Source organism: Falco rusticolus, chromosome 9 (assembly GCF_015220075.1).
Source record: "Falco rusticolus isolate bFalRus1 chromosome 9, bFalRus1.pri, whole genome shotgun sequence".
In the NCBI taxonomy this organism is placed as follows: domain Eukaryota; kingdom Metazoa; phylum Chordata; class Aves; order Falconiformes; family Falconidae; genus Falco; species Falco rusticolus.
Window position 1 is genome coordinate 18,289,090 of NC_051195.1, and position 12,240 is coordinate 18,301,329.

General features: G+C 37.8%; 1 protein-coding gene across 1 annotated transcript in view; it reads right to left on the minus strand.

The window, feature by feature from the left end:
- CTNNA3 (catenin alpha 3) overlaps window positions 1-12,240 on the minus strand; it is a 507,496-nt gene that overhangs the window by 467,766 nt on the left and 27,490 nt on the right. The window lies entirely within an intron of this gene.

The window sequence follows — 12,240 nt, forward strand, 5'->3', positions numbered from 1 at the left end:
ATTCAGGAAGGCTGCTTAAGTAAAAGAATTTACTTAATTTAATAGAAAAGGGGGGATTGATATGGAGAAATAATGTGAAATGGGGATAATGGACATGGATTGTGATTGTATGTGTCTGCTTAAGGAATGTGGGTATGGTGACTAGTCATGGGTGCGGTGACAACCACAGTTTTGAGGAGACGCCTGCCCCTCTTCCTCTAACAAAGGGGAGACGGGGAGACGCCTGCCCCTCTTCCTCTAACAAAGGGGCTATTTAAAAGAGAATAAGAAAAGATGAGAGACATTCAAATGCTATCTAGAGGGAGGGAGTGCTAAGTCTCCTTGCTGGAAAAGATTGGGTGGTCACAATCACCTGAAGAAGATCGGATGGTCACAAGAACATGAATCACCTGAAGAAGATCGGATGGTCACAAGAACATGAATCACCTACAAACCTGCAGGACCACCACATTCCAGGAAATGGACTGATAAGCTAATTAACATACGAAGCGGGGTTTAGGTAACAAATATGTATAGGCGTTAATTGAATATTCATTTGTTCATTGTATAAATGTGAGATGGTTCGTCACTTCGGGTATGCACGCTTGTGGAGGAGCGATCCCCCGTGCATCTGCGCGCAATAAACATACCTACTTTATAACTTTCGAGTTATAGAGTCTAATTCCGCACGTCAGTTTATTTAAAAATAATTTGCAAGACCAGATACTCACCTTGGGCAACGTGCTCACGTTCTGCATGAAAGCTGTGACACTGTTAATTAAACTCCATTACAGATCTTAATTTTGAATTTAAAATTTCTTTCATGCATACACTATTATTGAAAATAGTACTGGTATTTTTCAAAGAGATGAACAATACCAATCCAGCTGTAGGGAAATATAATAGAAAGGCTAAGATTTGTGTGAAAGGAGAATGGGAGCTACAGCTTCCTTGCTACCTTCAGGAAATCATGAACCTTCTCCTCTGGACTTTCACTATTTCCCCATCTGTAAATGTTCTTCACTTCACAAGCATGTGACAGCTGTAAAGCTGTAAGTAGTTCAGAAATATCTGTTATCACAATGATTACCACAGGAAGCAAGTCTATAAACATTTATTTACACTGATATAATCAGGAAGAACTACACGTCTTCTAAATCCATCCAAAATACTGACTTAGCTTACTACAGTTGCAGGCCCTGTAGAAGTACCTACTGTAAGCTTGCATGTGATACTGATGTCCAAGGAATGACGCAAAAGACCAAAAGAAATTGACTGCTTTCCATTCACATCTGTAAAATCAAGCCCTTCAGTAGTAACTACAGCACACATTTCTCTATATCTTTGCTAAAACTACAGACATTGAATTGGAAAAACAAAACCTAGGAGTAGAAGAGGAAGAAAAACTCCACTCATCTTCAGTCTCTCTTTAAAAAGCTCACAACAGAACTGACACCTAGTGCTGACGTAGACTGCTCCACAGCATGACTCATTCTGTAGGCATCTGACTGAGATCAAGCCCAAGCTGTACATGGTGTTGAACAGCCACTATTTCCTCTTGGGGGATAACAAACAGCTGCAGTGGATTTCAGCTGATGATTTACAATAGACAGATACATCCTGGAATTTTCAGGCAAGTTAGCACTTCTTGTTTGCCATGTTGCAGCTTTTATTTCAGTCTCACTGCTCTCATAACCAAGATGCAAGTTGAGGCAGTATTTATATCTGTTTGTACTTTATCTTACTGTACCTCATTCAGCACCATTAACTGGAGTTAACTGGAGACTTTCTATTGCATTTGAAATGTTTGCTACCAAAAAAAATAAAAGAAAGCTTTCTCACTCACTCAAAGCATACTTCCCTGAATTCTTTAACAGCATGGGTGACAGAACATAAATGCCAAGGCAAAACCAAAAGACTCTCTATTCTTTTCTGTTTGATTTCATTATCTTTCACCTTTTGTAGGTTCTTTTGTTTTCAGATTTTATCTCTGGCCCAGAGTTGCTCTGAAAAGCCTTGAATTTACAATGCTTGCTTTCACCACTTCTGTTAGATGGAAGCAATTTAATCATAACATCTGCAAGCAAGACCCGAGTATAGTTTAAGCTGACCAAAAGCTATCCATATTACTACCTCTTTAGAAGAAGGGAGTAAGAAACTGCTCATAATATATCCGTACAAGTTCATCATACACCCTCAGCTCCAAACCATGACACACACTTCTCCAGAAATTACCCCAAAGCTGCTGCACCCTGTTATGGGGTTAAGTGATACCGAGAAAAGGTCTTCTGTAATGATTCCCAAACTCACTAAGTGGACATAAGGTACAGTCTTTTTTTGAGTTTGTTTACTTTTTTTTTTTTTTAGTCATAAACATGTTAAACTACAATACAGTTGTAGAATCATCATCCTCCTCTAAGTACGTCCTTGATCCCATAGCTTCAAACCTTCCTGTGGCAGGAACTCTACTAGCAAGCTCACTCACTTCCTTATATCCTGAAGCAACCCAAACATTAATAATGCATTTGGCTCTCTGAAAGGAGATCTAAGAACCAGCATATAAGGATGAGTAAATACAAACCAAATGTGTAACTATAAGGGTAATAAATTTCAATAAAATAGATGGGTAATGGCCAGGAAAATTTAATTCAAAAGTAAATAAAAAACAAATCAGCAATTTTAAGAAAACATACATATGCTCTTTTCACTACGGTCAACAGGAAATCAGAAAAATGTGCATTAGACATACACATGTTAAACTTAAAACCACATCTGGATCATTCCATATCATTCGCTATCTGTGTGAAACACCATTTTTGGTGAATGGCAAGAAACCTCTCTCACTGACACTTTTACTGTCTAGAGGTAAAAAGAAATACCAGTACTGCAAAACTATTTTTTCCCCCCTCTTTCACCAATAACCAAATGTAAATAATCATAAGAGATACACCAGCTCCTTTTTGCCTGTCACTCTTTCCAAAGTACTCTGAACACAGTTTCTGGAAGTTACAAAGTAGCATTCCTTTATTACTTTTGCACTCTGTGGCACTGCTGTGTAACTGCCTGAACTGATTCTTCCTCTGAGGAAAGCTGGACCACAAGTACAGAAGAAATACCAGTATTTCCACAATTTTGAAGAGTTTCTGTTTGTCCAGTTACAGCAGATAACTTCATAGCAAAGATACTGCATAGACAACTTTATAGCTTTTCAAAACACAAGAACTTTACATTACAATATACACTACATTGCTTTCACAATTAAAAAAAAAAAAAAAAAAAAAAAAAAAAAACCCACCAAGATCAAGAACTGTAAAACTAGAGCCAAGGACCCTACACTACAACACACAAGGTGGATAACACACCAGATGCTATGTCCTGAACATGCACCATCAAGACATTGATGAATGAAGGTTGCATGCTTATCTGACTGGAAACCCGCACATGATGGATGTCTTAAATTAAGTGCAGCAACTCTCACAAACCCATCTTAGGTATCCTGAAGCAACAAATACTATCAAAACTTGAAAAGCGATGAAGATTCCCAAATGCAAATGGACTACAAGAGTGTTATTAATATGGCTTCTTCATAAGTATGATGCCCCGGATTAGTAAAGTCCTCCAATCTTCTCTCAGATAGTGATCATGGTATCTTGATCATGGATCAAGATACAGGTATACTTACCATCTAAGTAGTAAGTATAACTGTAAGCATCAGGACTAAATTTCCTATAGTCTCACAGCTTATTCACTGTAATGCCAAAGAAGAGATGTGAGCTCTGCAGGAAAGCTTTTTATAAGGGCTGAGAATCCCCTGGTGTCTTTGTAAGTTCCTGATGCTGCCTTTGGTTTTTTCTCCACTATCCATCTACCTATTTTCAGGAACCTTAGAACTTCTGCTCTTCTGTCGTATGAAATGGAAATGAGGCAAGGAGTTCAAAGAGAAGAAGCTGAGTCATAAACAGAGTGGTTGCATAACATTTCAACAGGAAATCATACTAAAATTTTTGTACTGCTTAAGTTAAAATTTACTATGTTCAGTCTTCATTCAAATTATTTTATCCTATTAATAAAGACTTCAAAGTCTCTTCATGTTGTAGCTTAGTTCTGCATCTTTCTGCAAAAGGTTAATATCACTGTTCACTGTTGCTTCCATGTTCAACTGTTGCTACCTTGTTCAGCTCTTGCAAGCAAACTGGTTCGTAATATTAGTATCTGTGCAATAAGTAATGATATTAAAGGCAGTTGCTGTCTGATTTTTAAAGTTTAGTTTACTACATTTCGATAATGTAGCTTTGCAGCTGCACTTCATAGCATCCTTTATGGAATCCCGAAGAAAATAACTTCTGCACTAGACAAGTTTGAGCTTGTTTGGTTCAAAGTAGACAAAATTCTCTCTAATTTTAATGGGATTCCCTTGACAAGCCTGGGAACCTCAACATAGGCCACAAAAATTAATGGCTAATGTCAGCTAAACAGGAGGCCAGAGCACAAAAATATGAGATTATAAACATGCAAAGTACTTCATTGCTTACAATTCAGAGATGTGGGAGGAGACCATTACATATGGAGTACAAACTCTTATTGCTGATAATAACCTTGCAATCTTCATATAAACAGAAAGATGTGTGGGAGGCAGCAGATACTGCTTCTTCAGTTTGTGAATTATGCTATTTGACAAACCACATATCTTTAATGTCATTTGCCTGGGAGGCTAGCTAAGTTATAAAGGTGACAATCAAATGGCCTGCTGCACATCCTTTACTTAGTCTCCTTCTACATTCTTGATCCATATGCTGCAATGCTGCAAAAAGCCAGTCTGTTATTCAAGAATGAGAACTGTCTCTTTTCTGGTTTTTCTAGAGCTGCATAAGTGAAAGAGTATTTGTCTTTCAGAATTTCAATATTATTATCTTCTACTGCTCAGGGCAGTGAAATAGCACTGAAATATTTTTTCCAGTTGTGAAATATTTCTCTTTATTTTCATATGGATTAACAGAAGTCAAATTAAGGACGAGAAGCCAATTTTATTTCCATTCTGACATAAGGAAGCCATCCATTAAAAAATACCTTTCTATTTTAATAACGTACTGCTTCTTTAGAAGACTATATTATATCAAACGTACTGTTTTACAACGCCAGGACGTAGAGTTGAAAAAAAAATTCAAAAACCCTCTTAAATTCCAATTACTGAAACACATAAGAAAATAGCTGCTTTCCCAATATTTTGCTGTCATGGAATGGGCAACATGCCTCTTCAGAGAGGTTTACAGAGAGTAGGTCACACAGCTTTTTCCATTCAGAAAATATCAGATGATTTTGCTCTTATTTTAAGGTCTGAAGACGTGCATTTTGATAGTAAATCAGATACTGCTTGGTCTGCATGCATTTCATCATGTCTGCCTCCAAAAGCAAGAGCAAGTTATAAAATAAGTTTCTCTAGATCAGAATGACGTGCATGCTTGAGATACAAGTAATTGTTGATCAGACAAGCCATTTTACATTACACTGACTTCATTGCTATGCTATCAATAAATAACTTGCCAAGATAAACTGATTTTCCAAGGTTATTTTACCAGCCTAGAATTTACCTTCCAAGATTAGCACTCTATAGAAGGAAATTTCAGTGTCACTTCCATATTATCCTTTTATAAGCACTGTACTTCAGTGTTAAGGGTTGATGTAGAAGCAAAACACAGTAATAACTACTCAGAAGGAAACAATTTAGCAATGCTCTTTTTTCCTGAATAGGTTCAAAGAGACTACTGCAATGGAGTCCTAGTCACTGATTAGAGCGTGCAGGCATTACACAGTCCAAATAATAATTTAAAATAGGTGTCTGCTTTTCGGATATCCTACCTTCCAGCTTTCCTAAAATAATTTTTAAACTTAATCACCAAACATAATACAGATTTCTCAAACTCAGCTGTACTTTTGGCAACTTCATGCATTCTATGATAACTCCTATGCTACAAGCCACCTTTGTATCATAAATCTCCTCAAGCTTTATGCTTACAACTTACTTCATTTGGAATTTATCTCACAACTTTACAATTATTCATTTCTATGAAAAATTAGTATATATCTTTCATACTATGTATGTTAAACCAAACTAGAAAAAGTCCATCTTAAAGAAAGTCTTACCCATTCAAAATAAGCCCTACTTCTTTCACTCTCCCTCCCCTTACATGTGGGTTTGATATGGAGAAATAATGTGAAATGGGGATAATGGACATGGATTGTGATTGTATGTGTCTGCTTAAGGAATGTGGGTATGGTGACTAGTCATGGGTGCGGTGACAACCACAGTTTTGAGGAGACGCCTGCCCCTCTTCCTCTAACAAAGGGGAGACGGGGAGACGCCTGCCCCTCTTCCTCTAACAAAGGGGAGACGCCTGCCCCTCTTCCTCTAACAAAGGGGCTATTTAAAAGAGAATAAGAAAAGATGAGAGACATTCAAATGCTATCTAGAGGGAGGGAGTGCTAAGTCTCCTTGCTGGAAAAGATTGGGTGGTCACAATCACCTGAAGAAGATCGGGTGGTCACAAGGACATGAATCACCTGAAGAAGATCGGATGGTCACAAGAACATGAATCACCTACAAACCTGCAAGACCACCACATTCCAGGAAACGGACTGATAAGCTAATTAACATACGAAGCGGGGTTTAGGTAACGAATATGTATAGGCGTTAATTGAATATTCATTTGTTCATTGTATAAATGTGAGATGGTTCGTCACTTCGGGTATGCACGCTTGTGGAGGAGCGATCCCCCGTGCATCTGCGCGCAATAAACATACCTACTTTATAACTTTCGAGTTATAGAGTCTAATTCCGCACGTCAGGTTGTGCAAAGAGTTTGTATAAAGCTTAGGATCAAGCGAGTCCAGATAAATCTGCTTTCATTGTTATCTTCTCTTGGTTTGTGTAACCTTCTACAACAAGATGACATGTAGATGAGGGAAAGGCTGTGGATGTTGTCTACCTGGACCTTAGTAAAGCCTTTGACACCATCTCCCACAGCATTCTCCTGAGAAGCTGGCTGCTCATGGCTTGGATGGGTGCACTCTGTGCTGAGTAAAAAGCTGGCTGGATGGCCAAGCCCAAAGAGTGGTGGTGAATGAAGTTACATCTGGCTGGAGGCCAGTCACAAGCAGTGTCCCCCAAGGCTCAGTACTGGGGCCAGGCCTGTTTGGTATCTTTATTAATGATCTGGATGAGGGGGATCGAGTGCACCCTCAGTAAGTTTGCAGATGACACCAAGCTAGGTGACAGTAGTGTTGATGTGCTTAAGGATAGGAAGGCTGTAGAGAGGACAGGCTGGAGCAATGGGTCAAGGCCAATTGAATGATGTTCAGCAAGAAGTGCCTAGTCCTGCACTTGGGTCACAACAACCCCATGGAACACTACAGGCCTGGGGAAGAGCGGCTGGAAAGCTGCCCAGCAGAAAAGGACGTCGGGTGCTTGTTGACAGCCAGCTCAACATGAGCCAGCAGTGTGCCCAGGTGGCCAAGGCGGCCAACAGCATCCTGGCCTGTATCCAAAACAGTGTGGCCAGCAGGACAAGGGAAATGATTGTCCCCCTGTAACCAGCATTGGTAAGGCTGCACCTTCAATACTGAATACCCTTCACTGCAGGAGGGACATAGAGGTGCTGGAGTGTGTCCAGAGAAGGGCAACAAAGCTGGTGAAGGGTCTGGAGCACAAGTCTGATGAGGAGCAGCTGAGGGAACTGGGGTTGTTTAGTCTGGAGAGAAAGAGGCTCAGGGTAGACTTTACTGGTCTCTACAGCTGCCTGAAAGGAGGTTGTAGGCAGGTGGGGGTCAGTCCCTTTTCCCAAGTAGCAAGCACTAGGATGAGAGGAAATGGCCTCAAGTTGCACCAGGGGAGGTTTAGATTGGATATTAGGAACAACTTCTTCACTGAGAGGCTGGTCAAGCATTGGAACAGGCTGCCCAGGGAAGTGGTGGAATCGCCATCCCTGGAGGTATTTAAAGGACATGTAGATGTAGCACTTGGGAACACAGTTTAGTGGTGGACTTGGTAGTACTGAGTTAATGGTTGTACTCAATGATCTTAAAGTTTTTTTCCAACCTAAATGATTCTATGATTCTGATCAGTTTCAGAACCTGGCTCTGTACCCCTGGGGTAGCCTACAAATTTTTTTTGCCCTTTTTCTGTTTTTTAATTTTTTACTGCATGATACCACAATACCAAAACCATCAGAAAGTAATGCAGGGAGCAAGTTAAATTCTAGTTTAAGCAGAGTTACACAAGTCATACCAAATACCTAAATCTGAAGTGTAGGTAAGCCTGAGATTACTTACCTCTCTTATTTTATGTAACTATACTGTTTTTCTCCTGCACTTTTAATGTTGATGAATACCCTGCAGGGAAGGGAGGAACAGACAGCACCATGCCCACAGGGTGCAAGTTCACAAGTTGCTTCTTATCTATAGCCATTCTCTTTTTTTTTTTTTTCTGGTAAGAGTTTTAAATAACTCTAAGCAAGCATTTTATAAAGATCATGCTGTCTGAGGAGTTCATGAAAAATATGAAGACTTAAACAGTAAATCTACAAGCATGACAAGAAGGGAAAAAAGGCAGATAAAACATGTTGGCTCAGCATGATCTGAAATAGATTAGAGAAAGACAGACTGCCAATGTGCTTTGAATGAAATTCTCAGAACTTGTTACCTTCTTGCTGTTCTCTTCTGATCAATAAATTCGAGCAATTCCATTAGTCTGTTAAATTCACTTAAATAATACCGAGCATTACTAACCATAAGGAATGAGGCTGGTAATACAGCTCTGAATCAGAGTGCGGTGCATGAGATAGCCCTTTGCCTGACTACATTTTTCACAACTCAGCTTTTTGATTAGAGACTTCAAACTCTAAAATCAGTACAGAAACTCAGATACAGACAGCTATTTATTTAAACTCTTCCTTGTTTAAAAAAAATTTAAGTTGTTTAAAGAAGCAAAACCTTTCTTATTCTTATCGATATGATGTACTTTATTTTCTCAGTCAACTGTAAGATGAGCTTGTTGTTTGCACTGCACCACCATACTCTTACAAGGCTGTAAATTCCACAAATGGCTAGAAATGTACTGTACCAGAATACAATCAGTCACTGAGAATTTTTACTGGCTTACACGCATTATTTGATACACACTTTGCTGGGTAAGGATTCTATAGAATCCATAAAACAACCAAAATTCTCTACACTTTATCAGTGAAATTTCAAAAAAGCTAATCTCATGTTCACAAAGGTATGGGTTTGGACATTTGGAGTGAAATTCCTACCAGGTTTATCAAAATCTTCCAAAAAGACTAACCTGTTATTTCTAGCTTAAAAGTTGCATTTCAATATTTTGGTGACAACAATATTCTATATCTTCAGCATTATACTCTGTTTTATATAAAAAAATTATTACATAGAAGCCAAAATCAGTCCAAAGTCTAAGTAAAATGTACACAAAATAATACTCTTATAGACTACATAATCTGGAAGGAGGTAAGCGAGGCTCATCTTTTTTCCTAGGTATACTTAGAATGGCAGATGTGACAGGTAACACTAGATGAGGCTTTATATGACAGCTAGTCACATTGTCATTATTTTCTTTCTATTTTTATTCACAGATTACAGAGGAAATTAAAGTTTAATGATCCAGACTGCATTCTGTCAGTAGAAGTATGGTTTTAAATGTTTTGAATGTCAATGTTGGAATTAACCAGCTTTACTGAGTGAGCCAGACTAAAAACTTTCAACATTCTTTGATAAATGGATTTGAAAAAAAAAAAAAGAGATACATAACTAGATAACTCCCCATGAAATACTTATATATTGAATAAGATCTGATTAATACTCTGCAGAGTTCTTTGATGATGCTGGACCACTTCCATTTTATACATACAAACAAAAAAATCTTTTTTGGTTAGAATTTTCATTCCATTTATTCTACTATTACACTACTTCATATATATATATATATATATAATTTTGGCTTAGTCCTTTAAATTTCTTCATTTTATTCTATGAGAATTATAGAGCTCAGAGTTAAGGAAATAAAGGGCAATGAAATTTCTTGTCTCTTAAATGATTAATAACAGCTGTAATATCCATGTCTTTGTGAAGAAGAGGATAATATGGTAGAAGTATTATAATTTTAGAATAAGTTCAAAGAAAAACGGCTAATGACTTTTCAAGAGAGTTGATTTTCAAGTCATATGAACAGGCAAACATTGAGAATATTAAAGCTGATACAGCAAAGACAAGGTCTACTTTCTATACTGCAGCCACTGTGTGAATATAATGTCTTTTTGTTGGAGCAAGTCCACATTGAAAGAAACCTGAATTCCTAAGGGAGTTTTAAAGTATGATAATTAAAGTTAAGGACTTTGAAAAGAGCAAAGTTGAAACTCATTGAAATATTTAATTGCATTTAAATCTGGCTCAGTTAGGCATGACCAAAGTTGTTATAAACTCAAGGATGTTCAGCAGCATATGCTGAAATTAGTCTATCTTCTAAGTCAATTTTCTAATTCGATGTCAACATAAAAAGACACCATTACAGCTAATACCACTGTTGGCCAGTTCAACAGCCAGGGCAGAGACTAAATAAATATGGAAAATGTCCCACCTTCCTCTTAGGACTAGGATGAGTCTTTTTATAGTGGCATTTTGGAGAGTGTTATGCCACACTAATTTATTCTAAGAGTTAATTGATAATTCAGTTCTCACTCCTATTAAGAGGACTAAATTAAAGTATGGAAGAAGAAGAAAACCCGATTGCACATTTTGCAGTTTTGGAGTTTTTCCTGAATGATACTTTGCATTCTTTTATAATTTTCAGTTACTGTTTGTTTTCATTTTCAAATAGAAATCATGAAGTGAATTACATGGTTGTTTAGAAATACTGAAATTCTAGGAAAAAAGTACCTAATTTTAGTTCTCTCATGTAAAATGTATTGAAAGCATTTTAGAAGGGTGCATCTAGGATTATGAAAATACATACCTAAACATGTATTAGGCTACAAATGAAAAATATAATTTAAGAAATCTGTCCACAAATAGCATGAGAGATACAGGCTACTCCTCTTACAGCTGACAAACTTCCTACATACATAACACCACAGAGGCTTCTGCAAGTCAGCGTTCATTTAGTCTGTACTGCATTTCCAACACTGCATGTTTCAAAACCACATTGAAACCCCCACAACATTATGATGAAATACTGTTCCTACTCCAACTGGGAACTAGATTTTCATTCCCCTGTCCTCACCAAAATGAACTTGCTTCAAAACAGTTCCCTTTAAGTCAATGGGTCCTGTTGTGGCATTATTTAGAGGTGTCACTGATTATTCACCTCTGCCCTGAAACATTAAAAAGTCAATAGAACTCTGAATTTTTATCAGTCTGTCACACATTACTGAAGATGTTAGGGGGAAAAAAAAGGAAACACAACCAGACCAGCTCCTTACTCTTCCCAACAAAGACACACACCAGACTGAATGGAGTAAGGAGCCAGAGAAGAAACTCAGTAAACACATTTTTGTGGTCAGACACATGATGCTGGCAAGATTAAAATCATGTTGTTCAAAAAAGGCTGCTCACAAGGGACACCATGGCTGACATTAAAGGAACTTGCATTTATGTACACAGGAAAGTATTTTTATGTTGAACAATAGAAGTGCGGGCATTTTGCCTAATTCAGAAATAGTGGCACAACCACACATTAGTTGTACATGAGAATAGAAGAATTAAGCCATCCCTCCTGTATAAAGACAGGTGGAAAAAAAGATGACCCAAAACACAGCACTATTATGATAAGCACTTTGGTAACACATTATTCCCCTGAGTGAAAAAATTAAGTGAGTTTTAGAGACTAGTTTCTACTGCACAATTTTTAAAGCTTTGTCAGCACTAGGACTTTCCAGTCTTCTGTCTGCAGTGTACAAATATATAGCTGGAGCTGTACACTTGCCAGAGGCCTCTCACACATCTTCTCCCTCTCCTTCTAGCTGATCTTTCTCACAAACTAACTTGAATACAGAGATAGACCCTTACCTACTCAGTTCTTTCCCTCCCACATAAATTTCCAACTTTAAGATTCTCTGCAAATCAATTATTCCCTACTACTGCCATAAACATCAAGGAGGTTTCATGTATAAAAAGCTATAAAACAATTCAAGTAAGAAAAATCAGGAAATAAGAAATAAAAGGAAGTTAAAATGTAACTGTACAGATAACCACCTCCTT